Source organism: Panthera pardus, unplaced genomic scaffold (genome assembly GCF_024362965.1).
Source record: "Panthera pardus isolate Hobbes unplaced genomic scaffold, ASM2436296v1 HiC_scaffold_22, whole genome shotgun sequence".
Lineage (NCBI taxonomy): Eukaryota > Metazoa > Chordata > Mammalia > Carnivora > Felidae > Panthera > Panthera pardus.
The window spans coordinates 48,884,692-48,903,685 of record NW_026526788.1 but is presented as its reverse complement, the minus strand read 5'-3'; the positions used below and the strand labels follow the sequence as shown (position 1 = coordinate 48,903,685).

The following is an 18,994-nucleotide window of genomic DNA, read 5'->3' as shown; positions in this document are numbered from 1 at the left end:
GTGTTTTGGGGGCCTGTCCAGGTAGGAATCTTAAGAGTTGAGGCACTAGATGTGGGGTCTAAACCTTTGCTCCTCATGGAAAAGCTTGGAGTTGGGAGTTCACTCTTGATTATATTAGCACCATACCATGAATGGGGTTTATGGTGAGCTATGTATGAGTGTTTCCTATCCAATTCGATGTGGGTATTTTCTTGTTCACTGCTTATGAAGGAGTCACTCAGCTAGGTTCTGAATTTCTTTCAGAGGAATTGTACGTTGCTGTAGATTCAGCATGTTGATTGGAGCAGGTGACTTCAGGAGCCTTCTATGTCGCCATTTGGACCAGAGTCTGTTACTATTTTAAATGCCCGGGAAAGAAGGCTCAGTCTTCTTAGGACCTCCCATGTGTACTTGGCAGTCACTTTCCTTTGTCATATGCTCTAGGAGATTTGTATGACTGGTCAGTTATGTTTACTGTTTCAAGCCTTCAGTTGAGAGTTTTAGTTTTCATAATTTACCTGTCAATTTTTAACTTTTGATAACTCATTCTTTGATGACTCCATGTAATTGAAATCAATTCTTACTTTAAACAGGGTTTTTTTGTATCTATCTATATCATATTGAGTGCCATTGGAATTAAAAGCAGATTTTCTTCCATTTTTCATGATTTTTTAAATGTTTATTTATTTTTGAGAGAGAGAGAGAATGAGCAGGGCAGGGGCAGAGAGAGAGGGAGACAGAATCCAAAGCAAGCTCCAGGGTCTGAGCTGTCAGCACCGGGCCCAATGGGGGGCTTGAACCCACAGACTGTGAGATCATGACCTGAGCTGAAGTTGGACGCTTAACTGACTGAGCCACCCAGGCACCCCTTTTGTTGTGATTTTGGTTTTTTCATGTTTAGTTGTTTAGATTATCTTAATTCTTACTATTGTGCCTTTGGTTTCCATAAAATATCTCTGCTTTTTCATTTTGTGTTTATTTTCCACAAGTGAAGAACTGTGTGTTCAATGTGGGTTGCTAGTTTTATTTTTACCTTCCAGATAATTCTTTTTCATTTTTCATGACCTGTTCTTCCAGGCTTCTGAGTGAAGTTCTCTCAGATCTTGTATTTGCCCTTTGACCTCCTCAGTGTCTTTCCTTTAAGCCATCTGATTCATTGCTGGTTTCAGTTACCACCAAAATGCCAGTGACTCTGCTATCCCCACCTTCTTTTTATTGAAATATGAACATGATGTACTGGTATATTAGAGTTATCCAGAGAAACAGAACCAATAGGATATAGGTAGGTATATATAAGAGGAGATCTATTATAGGAGTTGACTCATACAATTACAGAGGCAAGAAGTCCTATGATCTGCTATCTATAAGCTGGAGAATCAGGAAAGCCAGTGGTGTATTTCTGTCCAAGTCTGAAGGCCTAAGAGCTGGGAGTGCTGATGTCTGAGGGTGGGAAGAGGATGGATATCCCAGCTCAGTCAAAAAGAGCACCCTTCCTCCACCTTTTTGTTCTGTTCAGGCCTTCAATGGATTGGGTGATACCCACCTGCATTGGTGAGGGTGATCTTTTACTCAGTCTGCCTATTCAAATGACAATCTCTTCTGGAACATTTTTTTTTTTTTTTTTTTTAGTTAAAAAAAATTTTTTTTAAACGTTTTATTTATTTTTGAGACAGAGACAGAGTGCAAACGGGGGAGGGGCAGAGAGAGAGGGAGTCACAGAATCCAAAGCAGGCTCCAGGCTCCAAGCTGTCAGCACAGAGCCCGATGCGGGGCTCAAACTCACGAACCATGAGATCATGACCTGAGCCAAAGTCAGAAGTCCAACCGATGGAGCCACCCAGGCGCCCCTCTTCTGGAACACTCTTACAGACACACCCACAAATAATGTTTTGCCATATGTGTGGGCATCCTTTAGCTGAGTCAAGTTTTCATAAAATCATCACAACTGAGGAGCTGAGGGAAATAGGCCTTTAGTGTATGGTCTTAACATTTATCTGTCTAGGGGTTAGGTTGCATTTACTCTTTGCTGTAGCTGTGTTGCTGGGTGAACTGGGGAGATCCTGGGTCCTGAGACCCCAACCCAGCCCATCCCAAAGATGTCACCAAATCCTCTTGGTCTCCTCATGAGAAAGAATTCAAGGACAGACACAACACAGCAGACAAGGGGGCACAAATGGAAAAGTTTATTAAAGTGAAAGTACAGTCTTGAGATGTGAGAGCACCTAAGTTCAAGACAGACAGAGCTGTGCGCCCTGGGGTTTGGGTTTCTATCTTTTATTGACAGTTGTCAACAAGGGATGGAATATTCATTACCTGAGGTAGGGATATTTTGGAAACAAGGTTTTGCACTTTTCTTCCTTATTTGATCAGGGGTTCCTGTTGTGAGAAGCCCACTGACCCTATCAAAGGAGAGAAACGGAGATTCAGAGCACAGTGAAGCAAGGCTTTAATCAATGTTCTTGCAAGAGCGGGCGTCTGATGGACAGGCACATTGCAGGGCGCGGCGGTGGGGGATGTGTGTGTGTGCAGTTACAGCAGGCAATTTATCTCCTAGCATGCACATCCCTCCCCTGATTCCTCATTGGCTGAGTACTATAGAGGTTACAGCCTTACCCGGAATTTGCCTATGACCATGTAAGGCAAAAAATACATTCTTTGAGGTGATGCAGAGACTTCAGTTCTCTGGCACATGCTCATTGCAAAGCCTATGAAAATAAGCCCCAGAAATGGGTAGGGAAGAAGAATCAGGAAGTGAAGTGTCTAAGGGTTTGGGACTCCATTTTGGGGGGCGATGATTGGTATATATTTCTAATAGGTTGTAAACCTGTTGTAAAGTAGACAGCACAGCTTTTATTTGGTATTTCTGAAAATGAATCATCTCATTTACTTCTCATACTGTCATGGCACCTGCCATCTTAGGCCTGTCTGGTTTGCTCCAGCTTCTTGTGGCCTTGTGGCCCTGCAGGGACAGGCCTCTGACTTTCATGATGGCTGACCATGACTTCCTTTTCACTGGGCTCCAGGCATCCTGTTAGAACCCAACTAACTGCTTCTAACAGCTGTAGGTGTCAATTTTTGTAGTAGTTGCTCCTGATATCAATATATACATAACTGAATGTTTATCACCATTGACTGATGTCAGCATTTTACCATTTAGTGTTAAATATGGAAACCTTACTTCCATTTAGTTGTTTTTTACCTTCCCTACTTTTAAATATTATTATCTTGAGGATCACTTTGATGCAGGCAGGCTGAGTCCAAGGACCCAGAGGAGGATCTCACATGGACCAGCCAAGACAGTCCTTGGCTTTGCACAGGATAGAAATCAAACATGAGCTGAGAAGAGATGAGAACAGAGTTTATTGAAGACCTAGAAAGAGAGCAGATAGAGTGTCTGGGAGACATTGAAAGGAGAGTGAATCTCTTCTTTGCTTGGGGTCTGGGATTTTTGCTGAGGACTGTAGTACTTGTCTTCCTCAGGCTTCCAGGAACTGGTTAAAACAGTGTGTAGATGTTCTCCATAGGTCACTTATGCCCTGGGGCCAGGGGTCTCCGTGAGTCAGTGGTCTGGAAAACTACATGAGGACCCTTCCTGGTCACTCCTTAGATGTTATCTATAGTGCTGGAAGACTCCAAAGAAATCATTAACTCCTTGACCTTATAAGGACATACATTGTACAATAAGGCATGTGTAGGGCAAAGGTGCAGGTCCTAGCAAGAATAGAAGCAGGAAAAGCAGCAAAATGTAGTCCTTCATGTGATCTTTTCAATTTCCCTGCCTCAACATGGTATTTAAACTTGTTTCAACCATGAGATATGAATTATAAAGCTTATGAGTAAAGGATAGTTTATTCTTTAGCCATTCTTAAAAAAAAAATTTTTTTAATGTTTATTTTTGAGAGGGAGAGACAGAGTGTGAAAATGGGAGGGGAAGAGAGAGAGGAGACATGGAGTCTGGAGCAGGCTCCAGGCTCTGAGTTGTCAGCACGGAGCCCAATGTGGGGCTTGAACTCACAAACCGTGAAATCATGACTTGAGCCGAAGTCGGACACTTAACCGACTGAGCCATCCAGGTGCCCCTTCTTTAGTCATTCTTTAATGGTAGGTCTCCTTACAACAAATTCTATCAGTTTTCTTTCATGTGAGAATTTCTTTATTTCTTTTTTGTTCCTGAAGGAGGGTTTCAAAGCAGATAAAGAATTTACGATGTATTTTCCTATGAACTTTTGAATAATGTGACAATTCCTTCTGGCCTCCATGATCTCAGATAAGAAATCCACCATCATTCAAATTGGTGTTCTGTGGGTGAAGTACTGTTTCTGGCTGCTTTCAGGGTTCTTTCTTTACCTTTCAGAAGTTTAATTGTGATGTGTCCAAGCATAGATTTTTGGGGGGGTTGATTAGCATCTTCCATTTAGATTTGTCTTTGTCAGTTTGGGGAAGTTTTTAGCCATTATTTTTTTAAACACACAGCTGAGGGCCCTAAGGCTTTGTTCTTTTTTTTTTTCCCCCCTTTCAGCCTATTTTCTCTCTGGTTCAGATGGGCAAATTCTGTTGCTCTGTCCTCAAGTGACTGATTCTTGTCATTTACAATTGTTATGGGTTGAATAAAGTTACCCTAAGAGATATGATAAAGTCCTAACCTCTGGTGCCTATTTGTGGTCTTGTTTAATTATTCAATTTTGCCCTTAACACATTTTAAGTCTTCTCATAGAGTTTCAAACTTGGTACTTACCTTGAGACATTTTATATATTTAAAGACATGCTTTTAACTCCAGCCCTTCATGAATGCTAAATCTCTGTCCTCAACAACTGCTTTCTGCAGGGGCTCAAGCCTTATTTTCAACCTTTGTGCCAGAATTGGTAAGTGGTCCTGGATTAAAAGTGGGTTTAGATCCCAAAGAACAATTCACTACCTTCTCTAGGGTTTTCATATCTTGCCTGTTTTGTTTTTAGGTAACCTCATCCAGAAAGTCTTTATTTTCTAAGCACTGCAAGACTGAGAAAAACTTCATTCTGCCTTTTGGCCTCATCTCATTAGCCTCTTAGTAGAGGCTCTTGAATTTGTGATTCCAGCGATAGTATACCACTGCTTAAAGTACTGTTGCTTTGTACCTCCTCCTGATTCTTTCTGTTCTGAAGTTTTGTTTTCCCTTATCCTTGTTGCTTTCACAACTGTTGGATACCTTTAAATATATTTTTGTTGTTTATATGGGCGAAGGAGTATTGGCCTACAGCTATGTAATACATCCTACCATGAAGAGGTGTGTGTGTGTGTGTGTGTGTTTAGTTTTAAATAAATATATAGCTGGTCAGGCTTATATTGTTTTGGTCAGGCTTGTTTTTTGTTTATTTTTTTGTGGTGTTTTTTTGAACTTCCCTAGAAAATGCTGGCTTGGAATCCAGGTCAATGCAGACTCCCCCAAGGTTGCAGAGTTATCTTGCTGACCCCACTCCAAGCAGCCTGTCTCTTGCTGAAAAAGGTGACTTTCCCATATGATTTTCCTTTTATGGAGAAAGTGAGTGGATAGCCCAAAGGGCAGATAATCCAGAGGGACCTCCTGCCTCATATCCATGAGATTTGAGGGAGTCCTGAATTTTCTGATCTCTGAGCCTGTTACCCAAAATTCTCTTTCCTCCGAAAGCTGCCCCTAAATCTAGGCATACAACCTTTCACACTAAGGTAAAACAATCTGTTGCTGCTGCAAACTAATACTGTATATAAAATATTATTAGTTTTTAATTTTACAGAGAATTAACAATATAATCTTTGTTAAGAAAATAACTTTTTAAAATTATTTTTTTTAAGCCAGAAGATTTTACATACATTCTGGCTTCTCTTTATTTATTTTTTATTTTTATTATTTTTATTTATTATTTATTTTTTTTTTAGCTAGAAGATGTATTTTTTTAACTTGTTTTATTTTTTATTTTTTTTAAATTTACATCCAAATTATGGGGCACCTGGGTGGCTCAGTCGGTTAAGCGGCCGACTTCGGCTCAGGTCACGATCTTGCGGTCCGTGAGTTCGAGCCCCGCGTCGGGCTCTGTGCTGACAGCTCAGAGCCTGGAGCCTGTTTCAGATTCTGTGTCTCCCTCTCTCTCTGCCCCTCCCCTGTTCATGCTCTGTCTCTCTCTGTCTCAAAAATAAATAAATGTTAAAAAAAAATTTAAAAAAAAAATAAAAAAAATTAAAAAAAAATAAATAAATTTACATCCAAATTAGTTAGCATATAGTGCAACAATGATTTCAGGAGTAGATTCCTTAGGGCCCCTTAGCCATTTAGCCCATCCCCCCTCCCACAATCCCTCCAGCAACCCTCTGTTTGTTTTCCATATTTGAGAGTCTCTTCTGTTTTGTCCCCCTCCCTGTTTTTATATATTTGTTTCCCTTCCTTATGTTCATCTGTTTTGTCTCTTAAAGTCCTCATATGAGTGAAGTCATATGATATTTGTCTTTCTCTGACTGACTAATTTCACTTAGCATAGTACCCTCCAGTTCCATCCACATAGTTGCAAATGGCAAGAATTCATTCTTTTTGATTGCCGAGTAACACTCCATTGTATAGATATATACCACATCTTCTTTATCCATTCATCCATGGACGGACATTTGGGCTCTTTCCATGCTTTCGCTATTGTGGATAGTGCTGCTATAAACATGGGGGTGCATGTGTCCCTTCGAAACAGCACACCTGTATCCTGTGGATAAATGCCTAGTAGTTCAATTGCTGGGCCGAAGGGTAGTTCTATTTTTAGTTTTTTGAGGAACCTCCATAGTGTTTTCCAGAGTGGCTGCAACAGCTTGCATTCCCAATTATTTTTATTTTTTAAAGTTTATTTTTTTATTTTGAGAGAGATGGGGGAGGGGCAGAGAGAAAGGGAGAGCAAGAGAATCCCAAGTAGGCTCCACACTGTCAGTGCAGACAATGTGGGGCTTGAACTCATGAACAATGAGATCATGACCTGAGCCGAAGTCAACTGCTTAACTGACTAAACTACCCTGGCAGCTCTCTCTCTATTAAAATTTATTTTACTTTATTATTTTTTTTAGAGAGAGCGCACAAGCGGGGAGAGAGGGGAAGAGGGAGAGAATCTTCAGCAGGCTTCACTTGGAGCCCGATGTGGGGCTGGATCCCATGACCCTGGCATCATGAGCAGAGATGAAATCTAAGAGTCAGACGTTCAACCGACGACTGAGCCACCAGGTGCCTCAAGAAAATAACTGTTTAGATCAAGGGTCAGCAACCTTTTTCTCTGAAAACCCATACAGTAAATATTTTAGGTTTCTGGGCCATATAATATTTCTAGAACATATTTTTTAATGGCCCTTTAGAAAGATAAAAACATTCTTAGCTCACAGGCCAGGTAAAAACAGGCTGGATTTGGCCCACAAGCCCTTGTGTGAGAACCCCTGATTTATACGTCAGAGCAATGTTTGCTTTCAGCACCACTACTGATATTAGTCACTGACATAGCGGTTATTTTTGTTATTATTTTAGTGTTTATCCTTTCTGACTTTTTTAAAAATAATTTTTTAATGTTTGGTTTATTTTTGAGAGAGAGGGTCAGAGTAGGGGAGGGGCAGAGAGAGGGGCAGACAGAGGATCCAAAGCAGGCTCTGTGCCGACAGCAAATGAGCTTGATGTGGGGCTGGAACTCAAGAACTGTGAAATCATGACCTGAGCCGAAGTCAGATGCTCGACAGACTGAGCCACCCAGGTGCCCCTCCTTTCTGACCTTTTTACTGTGCATATCTGTCTGTCTCTGTGTGTGTGAGTCTTGCATAAGAGAGTACTATAGCATTAAATATTTTTACATATTATAAGTAGTACTGTATAATACTAATAAATTTTTACATAATGCACTAAATTCAAAACAATGCAATTCCTTCTCATATTTTCAAAGTTGTCAGGAATTGTACACATTCAGAAACTGCTGGGCCCAGTGAACTGGGAGCTGTGTTTATGGTAGTGTTCTTCTGTGTTGCCCTCACAACCAGCACTTGGTGTTGTCACTATATTCTTTCTCTGCTTTAATTATTATTGTTATTATAATTAATTTGTAAAGAATGTTTATTTATTTTGAGAGAGAGAGAGAGAGAGCAAGCACCAGTGCAAGCAGGGGAGGGGCAGAGAGAGAGAGGGAGCGAGAGAATCCCAACCAGGCTCTGCACTGTCAGCAGAGAGCCCAATGTGGGGCTCCATCCCACAAACTGTGAGATCATGACCTGAGCTGAAATCAAGAGTTGGATGCTTAACTGACTGGGCCACCCAGGCGCCCCATTATTATTATTATTTTAAGTAAACTCTGTACCCAATGTGAGGCTCGAACTTACAACCCCAAGATCAAGACTCATGTGTTCTACTGACTGAGCCAGCCAGGTACCCCTGGTTTAATATTTTTTTTAACTTACTGGTTATACTTCATTCCTCTTGGAAACTTTATGTGCTCATTTCTTAGAACAAATTTATTGAGATATAATTAGTATAAAATGTACCACTTTGAAGTGTGCAAATTAGTGATTTTTAGTATATTCACAGAGTTATGCAATCATTACCACTATAGGCATACCTCAGAGATATTGCAGGTTCAGTTCCAGAACACCATAATAAAGTAAATATCATAATAAAGCAATAAATGCCTGTATATACCTAATTTGTGTTAACCTTGCGTTGGGCACGTAGTGTTATATATTTCCTTTAGCTGGTATCTCACAATTTTTGATATGTTTTATTTTCACTTTAATTTGGTTTGATGTATTTTTAAAAATTTCCACTGAGACTCCCCTTGACCCATAGATGTTTCTACAAGTGTATTGTTGAGTTTACAAGGGTTAGGAAAATTTCTTGTTCTCTTTCTCTTAATTGATTTATAGTTTGGTTATTGTGGTTGGAGAACGAACTATGTATGTTTTCAGTTCTTTTGTATTTGTTGAAGTTTGTATTATGGTACACATTCCCTGGGTACTTGAAAAGAATGTGTATTTGCTGTTGTTGGGTGAAGTGTTCTATAAATGTCGGTTAGATTTTGTTGATGTTGCTACTGAGTTCTTTTATATTCTTCCTAATTTTCTGTGTAGCTATTGTATCAATTATTGAGAGAGGTATGTTGATGTCACTAGCTATAAGTGTGGATTTATGTATCCTTTCAGTTGGTTTTTTGCTTCACGTATTATATGGCTCTTCTGTCTGGTACATACGCATTTAGGACTGCTGTGCCTTCTTGGAGTAACCCTTTTCTCATTATATAATGTCATTCTGTTTGTTGGTGATTTTCAATGTTCTGAAGTCTACCTTATTTGATATTTATATAGCCACTCTTGCTTTTTTTTTTACATTAAGTTTTTAAAAATTAATGTTGGCTTGATATATATTTTTCTATTCTGTTACTTTCATCCTACTTATAGGATTGTATTTGAATTAAATTTCTTCTAGACAGTACATAGTTGGGTTATATTTTAAAAATCCAACTTGCTGGGGCGCCGGGGTGGCCCAGCTGGTTAAGCTCTGACTCATGGTTTCAGCTCAGGTCATGATCTTATGGATTTGTGAGTTTGACTCCCACATTGGGCTCTGCACTGACAGCATGGAGACTGCTTGTGATTTTCTCTCTCCCTCTCTCTCTGCCCTTCCTCCACTTGCTGTCTCTGTCTCTCCCAGAATAAATAAATGAATATATCTTAAAAAAAATTTTTTTTGCCAACCTCTGGGTTTTCATTGGCATTTTTAGACCACTTAGATTTAGTGTAATTATTGATATATTAGGATTTAAGTTTGCCATTTTGGTTTGTGTTTTATATTTGTTGATTTTGTTTCTTATTTCTTTGTATTGTCTCTCTGTGGATTACTTGCACATTTCTTAGAATTCCATTTTGATGTATTTATAGTTTTTTTTTTTTTAAGTTTGTTTATTGGGGAGCCTGGTTGGCTCAGTCGGTTAGGTGTCTGACTTTGGCTCAGGTCATGATCTCGTGGTCCGTGAGTTCCAGCCCCACATCAGGCTCTGTGCCTACAGCTCAGAACCTGGAGCCTGCTTTGGATTCTGTGTCCCCTGCCTCCCCTGCCCTCCCCCCCCCACACCCCATTAGTGCTCTGTCACTCTGTCTCTCAAAAATAAATGTCAAAATAAATTAAAAACATAAAAGTTTGTTTATTTTGAGAGCGGGGAGGGGCAGAGAGAGAGGGAGAAAGAAAATCCCAAGCAGGGTCTGCACTATCAGTACAGGGCCTGATGCGGGGCTCCAGCTCACAAACCGTGAGATCGTGACCTGAACCAAGATTAATAATCGGATGCTTAACCGACTGAGGCACCTAGGCACCCCAGTGTATCTAGGATTTTGAGTATATTTTTTGTGTAGCTATTTTAGTGGTTTCTCTGATATATATGTAACCCATTAACTGTGTTCTCATTTTATTTGAGTGAAGAATAGAAATCTTACCTCCCTTTACATCCCTTTTCCTTCTACTGCTTAAAAAAAAATTTTTTTTTAATGTTTATTTATTTTTGAGAGAGAGAGAGACCAAGCATGAGCAGGAGAGGGGCAGAGAGAGAGGAAACACAGAATCTGAAGCAGGCTCCAGGCTCTGAGCTGTCAGCACAGAGCCTGACGCAGGCCTCGAACTCACGGACTGTGAGATCATGACCTGAACTGAAGTCTGACGCTTAACCGACTGAGCCACCCAGGCGCCCCCATCCTTCTACTGCTTATAAAGATTTTTTTATTTTTAAGTAATCTCTATACCCACTGTGGGGCTTGAACTTACAACCCTGAGATCAAGAGTTGCATGCTCTAAGGACTGAGGTAGCCAGGTGCCTACATTTACATATTTAGATTTTACATACATTCATAGTTTACACACATACATTCATAATTTACATGCATTCAGATTCTTATCAGACAACATTATAATTTGTGCTTCAACGATAAAATACAACTTAGAAAATTTAAGAGAAGGAAAGTCTAAAATTTTGACTCATATTTTTGTTTACTGTGTTCCATGGTTTCTTCCTTAGACATTTCCATTCTGTTTAAAGAACTTTATCTAGTCGTTTATTAGGGTAGGTTTAAGGGTGACAAATTCTGTTATCTGAGAATTCACCTCAGACTGACTGTATTTCCCCTTCATTACTGTAGGATATTTTGGCTAGATGTAGCATTTGGGGTTGACATTTCTTTTCTTTCAGCACATGAAAAATCTTGTGCCACTTATTTCTGGCCTCTCTAGTTTCTAAAGAGAAATGCACTGTCATTCAGAAGATTTTGCTCCTAGAAGTAAGATGTCATTGCTGACTTGCTGCTTTCAAGATTTAAAAAATCTTTAGTTTTCCTAAGTTTGATCAGGTGTGTCTTAATACGGAATTTCCTTGGCTTTATCTGGTTTGGGTTTACTCCTTTTATTGAATGTTTATGTCTTTTACCAAATTTGGAGAGTTTTTAGCTATTATTTGTTGAAGTACGTGTCCAGTGTTACTCTCTTTATCCTCTCCTGTGACTCTGAGAAGGTGAATGTTAATTTTTTCACACTTAGTCTGTCAGGTTCCTGGGGCTTTTTTTCTTTAGTCTGTTCTCTCTGTTCTTCACATTGAGCAGTGTCTATGGTTTTCTCTTTCAGTTCACTATTCTTTCCTTTGTCCTCTTCATTATTTTTTATTTTGAGCCCATCCACTTTGTTTTTAATTTCACTTAGTGTATTTTTCATTACAAAAATTTCCATTTAAGGTTTTTTGTATCTTCTATTTCTTTGCTGCTATTCTTCAGTTTTGAAATGGGGTTCGCGTGCTTTTGTAATTGCTTGTTGAAGCATTTTCATCATGGCAGCTTTAAAGTCTTTGTCAGATAATTCTAACATCCTGTCCTCTTGGCATCTATTGTTTTTTAATTCAGTTTGAGATCTTCCTGCTTTGTGTTATGAGTGAATTTTGCTTAGAACCTGGATATTTTCATATTATCTTAGAAGATGCTAGATCTTACTTACATCTGTTTTAACCGGCTTTCTCTAACACTGCTCCAGCAGGAGAATTGGGGGCAGTGTCCCTTTACTGATAGATGGAGGTAGAATTCGAGGTTTCCCATTCATCCTTGTTTGAAACCTGACTTGGGGGCTCTTTGTTACTCTCGAGGGAGATTGGGAGTTCTGGCACCCCAGTTGGTCTCCACTGACACTAAGGTAGGAACAGCCTCATTACTAATGGATGGAGCCAAATGTCCCAGTTCCCTTCTTGGCCTTTCTGAGAATATTCCCTCTCCCCTTTAAAAAAATTATGCTTTTAGGGCACCTGGTTGGCTTAGTCGGTTAAGTGTTCAGCTCAGATCATGATTTCTGGGCTCATGGGTTTGAATCCCACATTAGGCTCTGTGTTGACAGCTCAGGGCCTGGAGCCTGCTTCGGATTCTGTGTCTTCTTCTCTCTCTGCCCCTCCCCCCACTCATGTTCTGTTTCTCTCAAAAATAAACATTAAAAAAATTTTAAAAATTATGCTTTTAGGTGCTTTAATTGACCCCATGATTTTGCTATGAGTACCTCCTCAAACTTGCTTCTGTTTTTTACCCCCATTGATCTGCAAGTTCTTCTTTGTTCTTTAGCACAGTAAGCTTTGTTAGTTTTACCTTGTGCTTTTCTTGGCCAGACTTGCAATCACTTTTCCAAAGGTCATTATGTACTTTTCACAGATAATTTCTGAGTACTAACTGTGTTCATTGCTACTGGGAGATCATTGTATCTAGGCTCTTTGACAGGTCAGAGGTGGGAGGCACATTGTTAAAAAAAATTATGAAAAGAATATAATGATTTACATATAAAATTAAAAAAATTATTTTAATGTCTATTTATTTTTGAGAGACAGAGAGAGACAGAGCACGAGCCTTGAACTGGTGTACAAGTTCATTCAGTTTGAAGGATCTATTTGTCCAAAATGAATTGAATACTCAGTTCTTTCCTCATGTAACCATGTAATGAATTCTTTTTAAAAAATTTTTTTAAAATAATTTTTTAAATGTTTATTCATTTTTTGAGAGAGACAGAGACAGAGCATGAGTGGGGGAGGGGCAGAGAGAGAGGGAGACCTAGAATCTGAAACAGGCCCCAGGCTCTGAGCTGCCAGCACAAAGCATGACCCAGGGCTCAAACCCAGGAAGGGACCTGAGCTGAAGTCGGATTCATAATTCACTGAATCACCCAGGTGCCTCTGAATTCTTAAATATTCTTTTTCTTTTTGTGCCAATTCCAAATTAAAAAAAAAGTTATAATAGAATACTTTTAATATATGTTAAGCAGTACTGGGGTTTTCTTCTTTTTTTTCTTCTTATTTTTCTCTTAGAGTAGGGTTACAATGCCCAGTCAAGTAAGATATACAAAATAAAAAGCAAAAAGAAAAACAGAAAATTGTTGAGATTCTGTTTGGAGTATTGTTGAAGATTGAACCTTTCTAGGAAAATCATAGGAATATCTACTCATCCAGGTCTTTTAAATGTGATATACCACAAAATATCTTTTTTAAAAATAGGTTATTAACTCAATTATTTTGCACAATTTTTGATGCTGTTGTGAGTGGAACTTATTATTGGAAAAAAAAAAGAATTGGTGTTATATATTACAAGAAATTGTTTTCTGCAAGGATAGTGGTAAAAATGCGTGTTATGATCAGATTTCTGCAAACTGTAAGAAGGCTGCGTCTAACGGTTAAGCAGGTAAATTTCAGGGAGCGGGAGGTGAAGCTATGTCCACTGTTCCTTTCTTTCATTTGTTTGTGCGTATTTTCTGATTTTCCTAAAATTTTCATGTATTACCGTGTAGTCTTTGGAGGCTAGCGTTGTAAAAAGCATGATAATGAAACATTCATCATTATTTTCCTGTATTGGGAGAACCCTGCCGTTCGGGTGTATTTCACAACAAGGGCGAGTCTCTGGCCCCCCGCTTCCGTTGTTGCCCCGGCCCCGCCCGTCTCCGGGACAGCTCAGCGTTTCCCGGAACTTGTCCGGCGCATACTTACCCTGCGCGCCCCGCCCGGCCCGCCGCAGAGGCGCACACGTTCCCCGCCGGGGCTGATGGGAAGTTACACACCCGCGCGGCTCCGGTACGCATGTGCGTTCGGCGGTGGCCGCCTCACCACTCTGATACGTGGGGTAGATGGTCTCCGTCCGCATGGTCTTGCGGAGCCGCGCACCCACACGGCTGTGAGGCCCGCGGCTGTGTGTGGTGGGCGGAGACCGTGCGTGTTGGATCGGCTCCCGATCCCAACGCGGGGAGAGCGGGGCCCGGCGTCCAGACGCTGGAGCCCTGTGGCCGGCCGCCTGGCCACGTCCTCTGAGGGTTGCAGCCTTGTGCACCTAGCCTGGGAAAGCGGCCCAGGTCGGCTCCCAGCAGCGCCCCCTGGGGGAGGCCCGGCTCTTCAGCGGGCTTCTCTGCGCTGAGAGCGAAGGCATGTGAAGCTTTGAGCCTAGTGTGTGGTGGTTAATGATAAAGCAGCTGTTTTCGTTTGTTATTTCTTTGAATTTTCACAAACGTTTGTTTTAGCAAATGAGAACCAGTCTTGGAGAGGTGAATTATTTACCCAAGTTCACTCAGCCGGCAGGTGAGGGGGTTGGGTTCAAGGTCGGATCCGTTGTCCGAACCTCCTGTTATTAATAGGCCACTCTACCTGGAAACCACCATTGGGTTCTTTCACGGTCCCTAAGTGGCACAGGTGCCCTCCTGGCTCTCAAGAAGGACTCTGAAGTCAGAGTCCATAATCCAGGATATGGGCCCCTCCCATCTTTCTCAGCTTTGTGCGCCCAGCAGTCCTGATTTGAGCCTGTAGAAGGTCTAGTCTGGGGAGCAACCGTCCAGAGAGTCAGATTGGGGGTCTTGTACGAAAATTCAAGTTGAATGATTTTGTCCTCTGGGCTCAGTTCCATTTCCCTCGCAACAAAGCAATTCTAGGAAGATAAAAGGGAAGGAACTGCACAAAAACATCCAAAGAAAACATCCTGAGACCCTCCTCAGACCTCTCACCAGAGCTTCAGAACAGAAGTGAAGGAGACCCCCCAAAGGAACAGACTCTAGATATCCAAGGCCAGAAGCAATTTTTGATCTCCCTGCTCTAAATAAACATAACTTCAGGTGTCACAACTGAAACCATCACAGCTCTGTGATTTCAGAGACCAGGTTTCACTGGAGAGGTGTGCTGTCTTAAGTGATGAGTGGGGCAAGCTGCATGGAAACATCACCTCCTTATGGATGATTAGCATGGGAGAAGGGTCACCAGCAAGGAAGTTTTATTTAACTCCTTACACAGCCCACATTTCTTTTGTTCTCCTTTTCCCAAACCCTAAGCCTGTATGTGATGTATATCCATGTATTTTTAGTATCTAGGTATTTTTATTTTTTTATTCTGAACTTAGAATCACATAATAGTAGTGCAAGAAGGGTATTCGAGATTATCTATTTCTGCCCCATTTGAAAGGAAACATAGAGCCTGAGAAAGTAAATGAATTGTTTCAGATCACTCCTGTGTTACTGATCAAGACATTAGAGTTTCTTGGTTTCTTGATTCCCAAGATGCCTCCTTTGCACAGCTAAAACAAGTTTCTTATCAAAAGGTTATGAAATTGCAACTAACTTGGACAGTTTAAAAAAAAAACTTATTAGAATACTGATTCTCTTTTTCAGAGTTTCTGTGAATTGTTCAACAATACTTCCAGGATCATGTTGGTAGGAAAATAGATAATGCAATCTTAGTATTTCTAACCACATGAGTTTAAAGAACACACTCCTATATTAGTATTCTGAATGTATGAATTGGTTGTATTTTAAGTTTTTTTGTGTGCTTAAATCATAGGCAAATGATCAATATAATCAATGGGATGTGTATGTTTACTTTCACCTACTCAAAAACTACATGTCAAAGCTGAATATGATCTAGTCACTGATATGTTTCCATGTTGTTTAGATTGCCTCTTTTGTGGTGCATTTTAGAAAGGTGAATCCAGGGCCACCTGGGTGGCTCATTTGGTTAAGTGGCAGACTTAGGCTCAGGTCATGATCTCATGGCTTGTGAGTTCGAGCCCCAAATAGGGTTCTGTGCTAACAGCTCAGAACCTGGAGCCTGCTTCGGATTCTGTGTCTCCCTCTCTCTCTGCCCCTCCCCCACTCATGCTCGCTCTCTCACTCTCTCTCTCTCTCTCTCTCAAAAATAAGTAAACATTAAAAAGAAATAAATAGAAAGGTGAATCCAGGAACTGCAAGGCAGGCCATATTTTCCTGACTTTATTCTTGCTTCCTTCTTCCCAGCTCTACCTTTACACTTCTCTACACTTTTCCAAACCAGAAAATGAACAGATCCCAGGTGAGTTGTTTATTTGTTATTCCCAGTTTATTTCTAATGCCTTGTGTGAGACTTTTAAGAGTTAGTAGATTAGAGTGGAAATATAGAAATTATAAATCAACAATAGGGAAAATATACAGTAGCAGATCAAGAACAGAAGTATGTAATATATAGATATGGACAGATCTTATGATCTTACAGAGTTATCAAAGATAAGCTGCAAATTTGTTCCTAATCTTTCTGATAGTCATGCAGAATCTGTTACATGATTTACATTTTCCATAAACAGAAACCATATTGATTATTTATGGGGCATGAAGACTTGCTAGCATTAAAGTCTAAAAGAAGTTCCTTTCTTGCACTCTGTATGGATGATGAAGTGTACAACCTTCTAACAACTTCCCTAGAAGAAATGCAGCCTCTTTCACTGAGCAGTTCTTCAATGGGAACAGAGGACTCTAGAGCTAAGGGAGAACTCAGTGGATATAGATTTTCAGAGAATCAGAATATCGTGTCTGGTACTGGATGCTGTACAGTATAGTAACCACTAGCCCCATGTAGATAGTTCATTTAAAGCAATTACAATGTGGTTCCTATAACAAATCAACATCTTTTTTGGTCTTTTTTTTTTTTTAATATCCCAATGATAACTCTAATTTGGACTTAGCAAAATTACTAATTAGCTAGTTCTTGTTGTTTTCTAATTAGCTTTTTTTTTTTTCATTTAAATCCAAGTTAACATATAGTGTAATAATGATTTCAGGAATAGAATTTAGTGATTCATCACTTACGTATAACACCCAGTGCTCATCCCAACAAGTGCCCTCCTAATGCCCCTTGCCCATTTAGCCACCCCCTCCCTACACTCTCCAGCAACCCTCAGTTTGTTCTCTGTATTTAAGAATCTCTTAAAAAAAAAAAAAAAAAAAAAAAAAAGAATCTCTTATGGTTTATCTCCCTCTCTGTTTTTATATTATTTTTGCTTCTCTTCCCTTATGTTCATCTGTTTTGAATCTTAAATTCCACATATGAGTGAAGTTATATGATGTTTGTCTTTCTCTGACTAACTTATTTTGCTTGGTATAATACATTCTAGTTCCATCCACGTTGTTGCAAATAGCAAAATTTCATTCTTTTTGACCACCAAGTAATATTCCATTGTGTGTGTGTGTGTGTGTGTGTGTGTGTGTGTGTGTGTGTGTACCACATCTTCTTTATCCACTCATTGGTTGATAGACATGTGGGCTCTTTCCATACTTCGGCTCTTGTTGATAATGCTGCTATAAACATTGGGGTGAATGTGCCCATTCAAAACAGCACTCCTGTATTCTTTGCATAAATACCTAGTAGTGCAATTATTGGGTCATAGGGTAGTTCTATTTTTTAATTTTTTGAGGAACCTCTATACTGTTATCCAGAGTGGCTGCACCAGTTTGCATTCCTACCAGTAGTGCAAAAGAGTTCCTCTTTTTCTGCATCCTTGCCAACATCTATTGTTGCCTGAGTTGTTAATTTTAGCCATTCTGACAGATGTGAGGTCATATCCATTGTGGTTTTGATCTGTATTTCCCTGATGATAGTGATGTTGAGCATCTTTTCATGTGTCTGTCTGTTAGCCATCTGGATGTCTTCTTTGGAAAAGTGTCTATTCATGTCTTTTGCCCATTTCTTCACTGTTTTTTGGGGGTGTTGAGTTTGAAAAGTTCTTTATAGATTTTGGATATTAACCTTTTTTTTTTTTTTTTTTTAATTTTTTTAACGTTTATTTATTTTTGAGACAGAGAGAGACAGAGCATGAACGGGGGAGGGTCAGAGAGAGGGAGACACAGAATCTGAAACAGGCTCCAGGCTCTGACCGTCAGCACGGAGCCCGATGCGGGGCTCGAACTCACAGACTGCGAGATCGTGACCTGAGCCGAAGTCGGCCACTTAACCGACTGAGCCACCCAGGTGCCCCTGGATATTAACCTTTTATCTGATATGTCATTTGCAAATATCTTTTCCAATTCCATTGGTTGCCTTTTAGTTTTACTGATTGTTTCCTTCACTGTACAGAAGTTTTGTTTTGTTTTGTTTTTTTTATCTTGATGAGGTCCCAATAGTTCATTTTTGCTTTTGTTTCCCTTGACTCCAGAGACATGTCAGGTAAGTTGCTGCTGTTGAGGTCAAAGAGGTTGTTGCCTGTTTTCTCCTCTAGGATTTTGGTTGCTTCCTGTCTTATATTTAGGTCTTTAATACATTTTGAGTTTATTTTTATGTATGGCATAAGAAAGTGGTCCAGGTTCATTCTTCTGCATGTCGCTGTCCAGTTTTCCCAGCACCACTTGCTGAAGAGTCTGTCTTTATTCCATTGGATATTCTTTCCTGCTTTGTCAAAGATTAGTTGGCCATATGTTTGTGGGTCCATTTCTGGTTTTTCTATTCTGTTCCATTGATCTATGTGTCTGTTTCTGTGCCAGTACCATACTGTCTTGATGATTACAGCTTTGTAATACAGCTTGAAGTCTGAGATTGTGATACCTCCAGCTTTGGTTTTCTTTTTCAGGCTTGCTTTGGCTATTCAGGGTCTTTTCTGGCTCCATACAAATTTTAGGATTCTTTGGTTTAGCTCTGTGAAGAATGCTGGTGTTATTTTGATAGGGATTGCATTGAATACGTAGATTGCTTTCAGTAGTATCGACTCACATATCAACACTTTTAAGTGCTTAGT

The 18,994-nt window shown here is 40.0% G+C and overlaps 1 protein-coding gene and 1 long non-coding RNA gene across 9 annotated transcripts in view; one reads left to right on the top strand and one right to left on the bottom strand.

The window, feature by feature from the left end:
• ZNF239 (zinc finger protein 239) overlaps positions 1 to 18,994 on the bottom strand; it is a 95,929-nt gene that overhangs the window by 17,701 nt on the left and 59,234 nt on the right. The gene's annotated exons all lie outside the window — the stretch shown is intronic.
• LOC109264603 (uncharacterized) overlaps positions 1 to 18,994 on the top strand; it is an 87,323-nt gene that overhangs the window by 13,345 nt on the left and 54,984 nt on the right. For 2 of the 7 annotated variants that reach the window (XR_008424880.1, XR_008424877.1), the window contains exon 4: positions 16,251 to 16,305. The exons of the other annotated variants lie outside the window; for them this stretch is intronic. This is a non-coding gene — a long non-coding RNA (uncharacterized LOC109264603). The remainder of the gene's footprint in view (positions 1 to 16,250; positions 16,306 to 18,994) is intronic. 7 annotated transcript variants of the gene reach the window in all.